Genomic DNA, 13034 nt, shown 5'->3' with positions numbered 1-13034 from the left:
TACTATTTCTGAAACAAAATGAATCTAAGACAGACGAAGGGCGGACGGTCAATTTTAATTGGCGACTTATTATAGTATCACAACATTGTCGGCAATTTAAATAAATAAATAACTTTTGACGTACATTTTCATAAGGACGATCTCGTCCTTTTTGACGTTCCTCGCCAGGTGGAAGTCCGCCGTGGGCGTTGTCTCGAGGTCCTCGGTGATCTTGTAGCTGGACATCTTGTTGGAGCGTGCCGCGGGCTGCATACTGACGCCGACTTTCGTTGCGCGGCTGTAACGTCGTATCCGTCTGCGTTGTATTTTTGCTACTTTTACGTTGCTGTAAGACAGTAACGTAATTTGACTGTAAGAGATTGGTGCGAAAAATGAAAAAAAATAACGTCGCGCTGCGGTGACGCTTAATCCGTTGACGCTCTAGGTTTGCTGCGTTTTTTACGTTGACGTTTTGCTTTCTTTAGTATAATTATAAAGGGTGCGATGTGAGAAATTAGAATATTCTGAAATTTCTATACCAGTTGGATAGCCTTTGACATACGTGCCAACGAGTATTCCTGTGTTAAACTGATAAGGCGTGAATGTCATTCTACATAATAAAAAAAATCTTCAATATTTTAGCTTCTTTCCATTTACGATCCACGTGAATGATATTATAGTAATATAGGGGCCTTTTCACAGATTTTGGCATTTTTCAACTTATTAATTAAATGCTTTATATCGATAAATGTAAACATTGGATCGTAAAAGCTCCAGTAAAAAATCAAGAATAAAATTAAATAAAGGAAAAAAACATTGCCCGGACGAGGTTTCGAACTTGTGACCCCTGGAGTCCTGACAGAATCCTGAAGTAAAAACGCTCTAGCCTACTGAGCTATTCCGCCGAGTATACATACTTGACGTATTTTATATGTTATATAAGCAATCTTCGTAGTTTCACAAAATTTAACGACAAAAACAGAATTCTCCAAATTATTTAATCGTTTCGCGTTGCAACGCTTTATAATTTTTAGATTTTAAAATCGTCAAAAGATGCATATAATGGCTATATTAGACCATGGTAAATGTTCAGTATTACGGTTTCCTCACAAATATCATAACTAAAACGAAAATTTGCGAATCTGAAACAACTTTTTTCAATTTTGTCAATTTACCAAAGCGTGAAAAGATCCCTTTAACAAATAACACAAAACAATCGTAGTCCAATTTAAATATATTGTATTGATACACCTTATGTACAACCTTCTTCTTACCGTTAATTCTCAGGAATGGTAACCAATTGTTTGTTTAGGGGCAATTTATTGCAATCCACTCAGGTCAGGCATGGCTGACCCGTATCACTTGGGACTACTTAATTATGGATGTTCATCGTCCATCCGGACATATTGGTAGGTAAACTTTATTATTGCTTCGACCGCAGTTGATACGCAAGCGCCTTTGGGAATAACAGTGGTGTAGCCAAAGCGAATTTTCAATAGAACGGAATTTAGAATCCATGCTTTGTATTTATTTAAGGCACGTAACCTGCCTTCAACTTGTGTTAACTCGCTCAGTTGAAATTATTGTACTTTATTTATAACACATCAAAAATAAAGGGGATTTAGCTTGAAATGCTTGCCCTGGCTATTTTATGTAAGTTTTACATACACGAGTTCATAAAAATATTTCTGGTTCGATTGGGGTGGGGTTACACGATGGTTCGATTGGGGTGGGGTTACACGATGGTTCGAGTGGGTTGGGGTTACACGATGGTTCGAGTAGGGTGGGGTTACACGATGGTTCGAGTGGGGTGGGGTTACACGATAGAGGTTCATGATCACAATAGCGAAGCTGTAAGAAGCAGCACAAATTAGTTCATGGTTCGTTGTAACTTTTCTATAGTTTAAAGTGTACTACCTTAATGGATAAATTGTGGTGACCTCACGTATTGGTCGCTAAGTTTCAAGACTTTGGTTGACAAGCATTAACGCAAAGCACGCCTTCAGCACGTAGCTGGGTCCGTATTTACCGGCCCTGACTTAGATCCGCGAAAAAAAAAATCTCAATTTGAATATGTGCAGGCTACCTATGGTGCCGATGTCAGTCACAAACTGTATTAAATAAAGACATGTTTAATGTTCGGTGGTGCATGCTAGTTTTGATTCAAAATTAAAGCAATTATTGAATATTTCAATCTAAAGAATGTTCTTAGTCTTAAGTCTGATGATTTGTTTGGGGAATGCGGGTCCTGTTGACACGAAAAGAAAAACAGCAGCGGATGCTGCATGAGAATACTAACAGATGGCGCTGTTCGCCTTTTCTATAGGTAATTGGAGCTTAATCATGTCCCTCGTTGCGACTATAAGCAGGTCCACCCGTGGCACTTTTATATACTTATATACATGTACAGAGAGAGAAATAGAGCGACATGATTGTTATGTACCAGACGCGTCGCCTAGTAAACGGTTACTACTCAATTAGCGTGTTCAGTTGTATTTACCGGGTACCAATCGATATTGGAACCTGAATAATTTAGCACGGCCACCAAGCCTGGGGATATCTGAGAGTTCCGATGCGCGACCGAATACTACACAACTTAATCGTATTGGCATCAGTGGACGATTTATTAGTCATATCGGTTAACTCTGTTGGTCTCTCTGTCAACCGCTTACAGCTACTCAAACATGATTAAATATATTATAACCCCATGATCGATGATACATGTTTTTGAGGATAATCATAATTGGATTTAATATATATATATATATATATATATATATATATATATATATATATGTATATATATAGGATCTGGCACGAGTTGTCATATCATACCATATTTTGTTAAACGAGTTCAGGAATTTTGTTAGTAAGAGAGCCTTTGGCGAGCTTACTTACGAATTTCGTGGACGAGTTTCATAAAATATGGTATGATATGACAACGAGTGTCATATCTTTTTTATCACATGCTTTTAAATGAGCAAATAAAATAAATATTCATGCAAACATGATGATAAATCCCGAATGCTGTTTACATTTCGTGACGTCATTTGACATCGCAACGTCATTTCAGCAAAATAACAAAATGCGATTGGTCAATAAACGAAAACTAAGCCAATAAAAACGCTTAAAAATGTTGTATTACACATGTGTAATAATAAAAACAAATAATGGTTGTATTACATGGGAAACAGGGTGTAGCATCTGAATATTATTAATTTTAACAGGTATGTGTATTGTATTAGGTTAATACACATACCTGATTTTAATTAAGAAATAATATTTTTCTATCATGGTTTGTTGTCAAATAACCCACAGTAAGGAGCATAGATGCGTAGGAAGTAAATCACGAGTGCTAAGCACGAGTGATTTGATAACACGCATCTATACTCCTTATTGTGGGTTATTCGACAACAAACCATCATAGAAATAAATTATTTCGATTCTAACAAGATTCTGATTAATTTGGCTCAAGCTTTTGAACGTGAACTATATTTTTCAATACTCCACCCTTCTTAGTACAAAGTTCACTATTTAGTGACTTCATTGAAGTGTACACACAAAGAACGTCATTTCCATTCATAAATATTATGCAAATGACGTCACTTTCATTGAGAACAACAATCGTAGAAACTAAATGACGTCACGTTTATTGATGCTACTGAAAAGTTGACATGCTATAAAAAAAAATCTAAATTACGTTTCTTAACAAATAACATTAGGTTTTAGCCCGTGCATTTTACTTCAATTTTTTCTTTATTCATTCGGAACTATTTTCGAAACTATTTCCAACAGATTAAAACGTCGTTCGACGCGAATCGATATTTTTGGAAACTACGAGGATTTCTTATAGCTAAAAAATACCGCCGCATTTGACGTGAGCGTGGATGGTCGAGTGGTAAAGTCGGGAGACATTTTACTCCAAGCTTCCATGACTCTAGGGGTCAGTGGTTCGAGCCCTGTGGAGGTTAACGTTTTATCTTCTTTTTTTAAATTGTATTATATTTTACTGGAGATTTTTAGTTCAAATGTTTAAATTTATCAATATAAAGCATTTAAAGCAGTTAATGACAAGCTTTAATACATGCCAAAATCTGTTCGACGGCCCCTTTAAGCTCCGCCCATAATTTATTGCAGAATAACCCACACTTGATTTCCTTCTTTGTCTATAGAAAACCAGTTGCCTGCCGTGTTAGAATAAACAATATAACATGCAATCTCACATCGTCATTTGTAACAGAGACGCAGAAAACAGAGATAGGTAGCTTGCCAAATAACGGCAAACTCTCGCACGTCGCGGGTTTCGGCGTGATAACGTATTAAGCGCGCAACTACGTCTCTGTTTGTAGTATTGGCTATATTTTTGCGATATGGCGTTTCATGCCTAATTAAGATTATATTATTTTATTAATAATCCCCATTTATAATTGCTTAGGTTCAATAGTTCTATTCATTTCATTTTTTTATGTAAAACATTCTGTTAAAAATAAGCAAAACGTAGCATCTTTCATTAGACGGATCTAGATCTATGGCCTGTATCAGGTGTTGCCGTAATACCGCTGGTATTTCAAGTACCTGTAAGCAAACAGTAATACAAGCAATATTTGTTGTTATTTTTTAAATTAAAGTATGGTTTAAATCAATTGAGTATAGATCATCATCATCATCATCATCATCATCATCATCATCATCATCATCATCATCATCATCATCATCATCATCATCATCATCATCATCATCAGATCCTTGACCGGTTTGGCCGTTGGGAGGAAATGAGGGACGACAATACAGAAATCCTCCTCAGGTCGGGTCTGTTGTGTGCTGCTGAGCGTAATTCATCCATGGGAAGGGATACCCATTATTTTACATTGTCCATCCAGCTTTTCTTCTGACGGTCTCGACGACGACATCCCTCTAGAATATCCTGAGGAACAGATTTGTACAGAGAGTCGTGCCTGGTGACGTGTCCAAACCAAGCCAGCTTGCGTCGTTTGTTGACGGTCGCCAGAAGGGGCTCTTGTGAACCAACGGAAACAAGTGTTGCAGACATGTACCGGACGTACTCCGTATAGGAGATGCGGAACAGTCTTCGGAGACATTTATGTTCAAATCCATGGTCCATGGTCGAGGCCTCGCAGTCGAAGAGTAAGATGGAGACTACGAGGGACGTCTAGAGCATGTTCTTGGTGGCGAAGCTGATTGAACTGCTTGTCAACAATCTGCTCAGTCTTGCCATCGCTGCGGTCGCCAGGGCGGTTCTTATTCGGACATCAGCGGTACTAGCACCATCCTTGGACAGGGTTGCGCACAAGTACTTGAAGCTGGTCACTTCTTCTTGCTACTCGCCGTTTATGGTTATGTCTTCATTGGTGTTGGTCGTGCTGTTAACCATGATTTTCGACTTTTCCGTGCTGACCTGAATCTCGTATGCTTCTGCTATTTCATAGAGTCTATTGGTGAGATCTTGAAGTTCACTGCTGGTGCCTCCCATGAGGCCAATTTCATCAGCGAATCTCAAGTTGGAGATGGGTCTTCCGATGGAAATGGTTATGGAAAGTCTCCTGCATTATCTTCTCAATGAAAAGGTTGAACAGGACGGTATATAGCAGACAACCCTGACGGACGTCCACTGATATCCTAAAGAAGTCCCCCTTCTGTCCGTTAAGAAGTGCTGCGCTGCTGGCGTTTCCGTAGAGTTCTTGAATGACTAGCACCAGTCCTTCGACAATGTTGAATCCTATAATAACATGCCATAGACCATCATGCCACACGCGGTCGAAATCTCTCTTAAAGTCAACGAAGTTGTGGAAGAGCTCGCGTTAATGTTGCAGGTGTTTCTAAATGATGATTCTGCAGTTGAAGATCTTTGCCACTGTGCTGCGCCCAGCTCTGAATCCAGCCTGCTCTTCGACCAACAGTTCCTCTGCCTTACTATTCAAATGATTAAGAATGATGCGTAACATGACTTTGCTCGGATGACTGATGGGGCTGATGGTGCGGTAATTATCGCACAACTTGATATTGCCCTTTTTCGATAGGTTTATGACCAGTGACTGGGTCCACTCTTGGGCCACTTCCTCTCCTCCCAGATCGTTGCCGTCATTGCTGCAGTCGTTGTCTCTTCGCCGTGCTTACTCAGCTCGGAAGAGATTATCCTGCATTAAGACTACGCTTTGCCAATATTGCCTTAAGCTGGGTAATGTGAGACTATAATGTGTATACCAGTATAGCATAGTTTATTGTCAGGTCCGTCTGCGCCGAATGCATAAAGGGCCGACCTATCGCCGTGATCTTTTTTTATTCTAAGCCAAAAAAGGTAAATTTTACCCCGGCTGCCCGTTTATTCGCCAAATATTTGATTTTGATTCAAATAGACCAGCACTCGTTGGGATATGAGACGTTGATGTTTACTGATAGACAATTACAAAGCAAATTCATGTCTGGTTTCCTATCCCCCGAAAGGAAAGCGGGACAGTGCTGTCAACTTCAAGACTTCTACTTCACAATCCTAGCGCGCTGCGCCGCACTTATGAACTCTCGTGACCTCATCATCTGTCGACCCGATCTTTATATTATTAAGAATTCATTATCGGTAGATATGAATGAGATTCAACCAGAAAAAAAGATACTAAGATCTTTTACATTTTATAATGTAAAAGCAACAATAACAGCTAAAACGTATTTTACAAATATCGGGCGCAAGTGCTAATGAAGTCATGATTTAGAGGTCAATCGTCAGAAAAGATTTTTATTCCCGTAAAAAATTATAAGTCGTCGCGATTACATTTTATTATTTCTTTAAAAAAATGGGAGAGTAGTGGTATCAAGGTCGGTACGAATAAAAAATATAATGAACAAGAGATGTGTTTGTCAGAAACACAATGCCCCATAATGTGCCGCTTTGAATTTTATTTATATTTATTTTTTTACCTTTGACCTTGAAGGATTACCTTGACCTTGACTTTTCACCACTCAAAATGTGCAGCTCTATGAGATACACATGCATGTCAAATATCAAGTTGCTATCATCAGTATTGCAAAAGTTATGACCAATGTTGAAGTTTTGGTTAAAGTTTTGGGACACACACACACACACGCACACCACACACAACACACACACAACCGCATAATGGCATAAGGACATGTAATATTACCCTTGCCCGTGTTTGTGTCCGGCTCATAACTGTCGGTTGTCAAACTATTACTATGTTGTATCTGGAACATGACTTTCTATTAATAAGGGAGAAATGTTATATATGAATCTTAAACAACTTTTCTCGAAGACATGGACTCCACAAATTGAAATAAGGCTTAATTATGTGTACTATGTTGCAAGGGAAACAAGTTGTACGTGCCTACAATGGCGTATGCGAATGGGATTATCTGCAATATAGCATAGCGCTATGATTAGTTTGTCATATTTAAGGGAAGAAAGTCTTACAGGTTTTCATACTAAAATAACTTTCGGTTGTCAAACATAAATTATACTGTGTTTGGAACATGACTTTCTATCAATATGGGAGAAATGTTATATACTAAATGGTCAATCCATGTTTAAGAATTTAATGCACCACACACACACACACACACCACACACAACCGTACAATGGCATAAGGACATGTAATATTACCCCTGCCCGTGTTTGTGTCCGGCTCATAACCTAGGCGAACATTATGGGATTTTTTTTGGAATAAATTTACAACAAATGGTTATCACCGCAAGAGTACGTGTCGCGTGTAACAGCCATGTTTATCGCTTGAATTTCGGGGTCACAGTTGACCGTGAAGTTTGTAGATTATTTCTGTTCGTGCCCAGACCAATACAGTAGTATATGTGGATGATGGGATTTCGAAATAAATTAATAAAAATGACCATCATATCAAAACAACGCGTCGCTTGCAACTTGGGCTGACGATTGTAAAATCAATGTCCAATTAGAATGATTTGTAACAACGTAACAAAAATACAGCACATGAATTTCCATTCTTATATTTTCAACAGTGTGCATTATTTGCCACAAAACACTAATTATTGTGTCCAATTAAATTTACGCCTGTGTTCTATGAATACATTCTTTTTATATCAATCAAGCAAATCAATCACACAAATGAACAAATACATATTCAGATTTCCCAACATTTCAATTTAATGAAATTGTATTTAGGTAGTAATATCTAGAAAATATTTACAAAATTTAACGTGTTATATCTATTTGATTGAAACAAAACCAGTAAAGCACCGGAAACACCATCCCTCCAAATGTCGATCCATACATTGGCGCCACGTGTCTCAATGGTATAAAACACGTATACATATACCATGTTTACGTTTTGCGATCGGAAGTTGTGGGATATATTGTCAAAATACCAACATTCTTACCGCCAGTGATTTATTAGGTATGTATGTATTTATTGGAAATCGCTTTGCAAAAACATTTTATCCTTTAGTCATGTGTTGTTCTAAAGGCAGTTGTATGTTGTTTACTTGCATCTGGTAAGCAGGAGTGTAATTTGTTTGATATCAAATTAAAAACAGAATGCTATTCACCATGTAAATGTTATCTTATTATTTCTTCCCTTGCGCGTATGTGCGACATTTTACATTACAATTGAAGTCTCAGATTGTTTGGTCTAACATGGTGAATGTTGTAGGGTTACATGCTCCTTGGCCATTTAAAATTTAAATATATATATGAGCCGCGTTCTGAGAAAGCTGGGCTTAATGCATGTGCGTAACGTGTCATCCCATATTAGCCTGTGAAGTCCGCACAGGCTAATCAGGAACGACACTTTCCGCCTGAACTTGATTTTCGGTAAGGAGAGATTTCTTTGAAACTAAAATACCATAAAAGCGGAAAGTGTCGTCCCTGATTAGCCTGTGCGGGCTGCACAGGCTAATCTGGAACGACACTTTACGCACATGCATTTAGCCCAGTTTTCTCAGAACGCGGCTCATATATATATATATATATATATATATATATATATATATACACATGCATTTAGCCCAGTTTTCTCAGAACGCGGCTCATATATATATATATATATATATATATATATATATTCACATATATATATATATATATATATATATATATATATATATATATATATATATATATATATATATATATATATATATATATATATATATATATATATATATATATATCGACTATTCGTTATTTAAAGCATAGTTGTGTCTTTATTTCGTATGGTTTGAATATGCATCAGAATCCATATCAAAACAAAATTAAACGTAAATCAAAACGCTTCATGTTATCAAAATTGACGCTTCCAAAACTGAGACAAGTCAATGAATAATTCTGGCACACATTCGCATTTCTAACACACTTTAAGCGGTCTGAATCATTTAATATAAACTTTGGTGGTGTTCGTCCTATTAAAAACAGTGTTGCAATTTGTGTGTGTTTTTAATTAAATTGTGATTTTAACCAGCCTATTCGTTATAATGTTTCTTGGTGTTTTTTATTAGCAAACTGTCGATGAGTATATAATGGAACAATATACATTTATTGTATGCTGTACTAAAGACAAGCTTGAATGAACGTGTTTGTTTAATATCTAAGACAATATACGAGGCAATAAAAACGTACCCGTTTTCTATCATAGACAACAAAATAAAGATCGTATGTGTAATATTGTCAATTCTGGTGACTCATGGAAAATTATATTATTTTATCAATCAAGTTTCAATAGAGATAAAGTACACGCCCCGTGACTATCAAAAGAATGAATACATGATTTGGACCTAAATGACGCTTACATGTTCTGACTATTTAATGTCATTAAGTGCTACAGTCATAAAACTTTTAGATTCAATATTTTCTTAGCAACGTTAAAGTGGTACTTGGTATTTCCCTTTTTTTATACATAACAAGGAAACCTAAAGCGATATGGCGACCATGCCTTCACACTTCATATAAGTTTTCTGATAATTGCATTGGCCACGAAGTATTTATTGATGTTCTCGATTGATTGACTTTCCTCGAATTGAAAAACAATTACCGGACATAAAATTATACACAACGTTTATATTTGTGTAAAACGGAGTGGCGCCTTTCTCGAATATTTAAATACTCAGTTACAACTAGTCTGTCATTTTAAGTGGAAAGTGAGTATACATCGTGTTTTTTCTATGCATTATTTGTGAAAACATAAATCATTTTTAATATAAAGCAACAATAGTAATAAAGCATGAATTAGTATAATCACTAAAAGAATCAAATCGAATTTCGCGGATTAATGTAAGCAATTTATAATAACACTATTAACTCTGAAAGGGTAAATACAAAATAAACAATTAAGTTCTTCTTATGATATCTATTATACATTTAATCTTAAGCGTATGATAAACTTTCGATTATTTAGACTTGTGATACCCTCTGACTTTCGTATATACGCGTATAATTATTATATACTATATTAATGCTCTTTAATAGCAATCTATAAAGGACAAACATGAAAATATTCGTGCTGGGATGTATGTGCGTGTTGAGCGTGATTGCCATGGTTTCTTCCACGGCAATGTATGGTGCTTATCCGGCCTATACCGGCGTTGGATACGGTAGCTATGGATACGGGGCAGTAGGCGGCGGCGGCGGATTCGGGGGCATCTTTGGCATCCTTATTTTCTGTAAGTGCTTGATTTCTTTTATTGCAATGTTGTGATGTAAAGACTGGTTTGTTGCTGTGTCTGTATAGGCTGTATTGTGTCTGTGTAGTTTCTTATATTTTGCCTATTTATTTTCATAAAAAAACACGTAAGGTGAGTTAAAGTTGTAGAAATCAATCTGCATTTTTTAGTATAATAGACTTCTATTCTATTTTTCCTAAATGTTAGCATTATGACAATTCCTACACGCAATTCAAATATGATAAATTCTATGTGGACAACTGCTTGTTTTTATCATTCTTCCTAAAAAGGTAACGGATATAAATCAACGAACTTTTCTTGAGTGTATAATATATATATGCGTGTGCGTGTAATAAATATTTTGTCTTGCAGTGTTTGTATTTATCATCATTATCAACCTTCTGTTCGGCGGTGGTATCGGAGGCGGCAATCAAGGCGGTGGCGGTGGATACACGAACAACAAGAACAATTACTAGACAGTGGTAACTGGTTAAAGTTCTTTATTAACGCATAAAAGTCTTCAAAGATAATTTATAGCGGCTAAATGGTGACATGATTAATACATATGTGCGTGTTATGCTGACACGTATAATAGCTACGTTTTTATACACTATTTGCCGGTAAAAAATGAATCGACATTATGCTGATTTAGTTTTGTTGTTACTTTGTTTTGTTGTAAAAATAGCTCAATTTTATCTTTGCAGATCAACCTTGTGACAACCATTCGACGACACGATTTATGGAAACAAGAACAAGCTTCTGTAATACTATGTAACATTATGTATGCATATTAAATAAGAGCATCCCTCAATATGTTTCTGTTGTTCATTGGTTTCTTTTTCTATTAAAGATCATTATTAAACGAAATACATATTTATTCCAATAACATAAATAAGCAACTTGACTTTTAAAAACTGTTTGGGCAATAAATTGTCCGTTGATATATACAATGAATGATGCCGACATCAAATCAGTTAGTGGAACGTTTAGCGGTGACAACGAAACATCCACTCAAGTGGTTTATGTATACGTCTAAAGGCAACAACAATACACTCAATTTGATCATATATATACAAAGCTAATAGAAATGTATGACACCTGATTGTAATATCATTGTTAAGGCAGATATGTAATGGTAACATATTACAATCAGTCGATAAATTTATATCCATATATATATTTGTGACAACAATGCGCTCTAGTTTTGCCATTCTATTTTAATTTGTAAAACAACAAAGTAGACAAACCTTTAATAACACAAACTAACGGTACATTCATTTTCAGGAATGAAAGATATTCATATTTAAATGACACGAAGTGTTTTGAAATACATGTCTTAATATAATAAAAGAGTATTAATTGAGTATACCCTTCTATATAGATAATTCATTGGCCAAGTGTTTCGAAAAATGTGTTTGTAAAACTGTTAAAATGGAGAAACACAAACATTCCTGAAAACGTTCATACTTATTTTGTACCTGTGTATTTTGTTTTACTTGATTTGATGTTCTGTGGACTTTGTGAAACTCACTTATTTTAGGCACACTTTGTTCATTTCAACATATAAATATTCATTGTCCAAATAACAGTACGAATTTGTCTTGATCAGAATTTCAACATTATTGAATGATATTATGTACACAACGAATAAATGGAACAGGAAGGAATAATAAGTTGAAAGGCCATCACTGTATCTTATGAATTGATCAAGGTATGGAGCTAAGCCAAGGTGCAACCGATCACACTTTCTTGTCGCAGATTGCAGCAAACTCAATGCTTGGGCGGTTATATACGTACATGGATTAATGCACATTTTAGTGTCAAGTAATTGCTGCTTTTCAAACTTCTAAACTAATTGGGTACGAGTTGGTTGCAATAATTAGATCACGAATAAGATTTCACTAACTAATTTTTATGATATTAATTAGCACTGGGCTGATGAATCATTTTGTTAAAACATCGAAATGATTATTACAAAATAATAGACGTAAAGTAATAGTTATACAGTCAGATTAAATTCTATTATTTATGTAAGTTTCAACAACAATAGTTTTGACAATTCTTGTTTCAAATTGTATCAAAAGGAAGAAGCATATATTAAAACAACTGTGTATATGAAACGAAATATTCATACATACTGAACGCTTGTAATACATGAAATCGCCGTGATTAATCGACTACGCTCTCAATTTTGCCGCTGATTAATCAACTTATATTTTGAGTATTAAAGTAAACGTCTTATATCAAATAGACTTATTTGCACGGCAGTAAAATGTTTTTCTCTTAACACGTGTGCATTTCGAAGTTTAAGAGGTTTTTTCATTGCCTGACGCTGATTATGTGAGGACCCGGAGTGTTGGCAAAATTCCTATTTAAGTTATATACTTAACACACGAAA

At 35.9% G+C, this 13034-nt stretch overlaps 1 long non-coding RNA gene across 1 annotated transcript; it reads left to right on the top strand.

Moving 5' to 3' along the window:
• The first annotated feature begins 8263 nt into the window (after nucleotides 1–8263).
• LOC127843748 (uncharacterized) lies at nucleotides 8264–11447 on the top strand. Its single transcript, XR_008032320.1, has 4 exons — nucleotides 8264–8376; nucleotides 10443–10636; nucleotides 11009–11118; nucleotides 11341–11447. It is a non-coding gene; the product is annotated as an uncharacterized LOC127843748 (long non-coding RNA).
• Nucleotides 11448–13034: the final 1587 nt, after the last annotated feature.

This window comes from Dreissena polymorpha, chromosome 9, assembly GCF_020536995.1.
Source record: "Dreissena polymorpha isolate Duluth1 chromosome 9, UMN_Dpol_1.0, whole genome shotgun sequence".
Taxonomy (NCBI): domain Eukaryota; kingdom Metazoa; phylum Mollusca; class Bivalvia; order Myida; family Dreissenidae; genus Dreissena; species Dreissena polymorpha.
Note: the sequence above shows the minus strand (reverse complement) of the source record. Positions and strands in the feature narration are given on the sequence as shown.